General features: G+C 63.4%; 1 protein-coding gene across 1 annotated transcript in view; it reads left to right on the top strand.

The window, feature by feature from the left end:
• Window positions 1-1,029: 1,029 nt before the first annotated feature.
• The window catches only part of PRPF39 (pre-mRNA processing factor 39), a 41,884-nt gene continuing 41,788 nt past the window's right edge, over window positions 1,030-1,125 (top strand). Inside the window, exon 1 of the mRNA XM_015426654.1 lies at window positions 1,030-1,095. The gene's annotated coding sequence lies outside the window, so the exon portion shown is untranslated. The remainder of the gene's footprint in view (window positions 1,096-1,125) is intronic.

The following is a 1,125-nucleotide window of genomic DNA, read 5'->3' as shown; positions in this document are numbered from 1 at the left end:
GGTGGGTGTTTGGAGTTCCCCCCCTGGCCCACTGGAAGGGGACTGGGAAGACAAGGTGAACTAACCCCCCCCCCCCTGTTTTCCTCCACCATTAACTGCATTTGCCCTGAGAGTGCAGCGATGCCACTCCAGGCGGGAGCATTCCTGGAGATTTGGGGGTGAACATAAGAACATAATGTTGGATCAGGCCAGTGGCCCATCCAATCCAACACTCTGTATCACACAGTGGCCAGAAATACCAGGGGCCACCAGGAGGTTCACCAGTGGGGCCAGGACACTAGAAGCCCTCCCACTGTTGCCCCCCCCCCATGAACACCAAGAATACAGAGCATCCCTTGCCCCAGACTGAGAGTTCCTATCTATACACCTTGTGGCTAATAGCCACTGATGGACCTCTGCTCCAGATGCTTATCTAATTCCCTCTTGGAGCCATCCAGGCTTGTAGCCGCCACCACTTCCTGTGGCAGTGAATTCCAGGGTGGAGCCTGGAGACGGCGGGGTTTGGGGGAAAGGAGGGGTCTCAGCAGGGAGGGATGCGATGCGCCCTGCCATGGAGTCCACTCTGCGGAGCAGCCCTTTCCTCCAGGCGGGGGATGGATGTGCACAGTCTGGAGATCAGCAATTCCGGGAGATCTCCAGGCCCCGCCTGGAGGTTCTCAACCATATCCATCTCAACCTGATTTGGAGCCCAATGGCACCTGTAAGGATCTGTCTCGACCTGAGGCAGCGAGGGCCCCGCCCTCTGCACATGCTCAGAGAGATAACCCCGCGCGGCCGGAGTCGCGGAGGCGATAAGGCCACGTTGTCGAGAAAGGGGGGCGGGACGGACGGGAGCATGCGCGCTCCGCGTCCCTTCGGCGCATGCGCTTCCCGAGCACTCGCCGCTCTCCTCCGGGCGCTCGCGGCGAGGCGAGTCCCTTCCCCTCGCAGCGGGGCGGCTGGTGCGCCTGCGCAGCCTCCGTCGGCGCAGGTCATGTAGGCGGCCGAGGGAAGGCCTCTGGCCCGACGCGCCTGCGCAGTCAGTCTTACGGCGAGCGGGAGCTGCGTCGGTTCTGTGGCGGGCGAGCGGGCCCCATGGCAGAGAGCGCGAGGCAGGTACGCAGGCGGGCGGGCGGGAGTGGGCCG

This window comes from Gekko japonicus, unplaced genomic scaffold (assembly GCF_001447785.1).
Source record: "Gekko japonicus isolate JY-2015 unplaced genomic scaffold, Gekko_japonicus_V1.1 scaffold2117, whole genome shotgun sequence".
In the NCBI taxonomy this organism is placed as follows: domain Eukaryota; kingdom Metazoa; phylum Chordata; class Lepidosauria; order Squamata; family Gekkonidae; genus Gekko; species Gekko japonicus.
The sequence above is the reverse complement of the archived record's forward strand: the minus strand, read 5'-3'. Positions and strand labels throughout refer to the sequence as shown.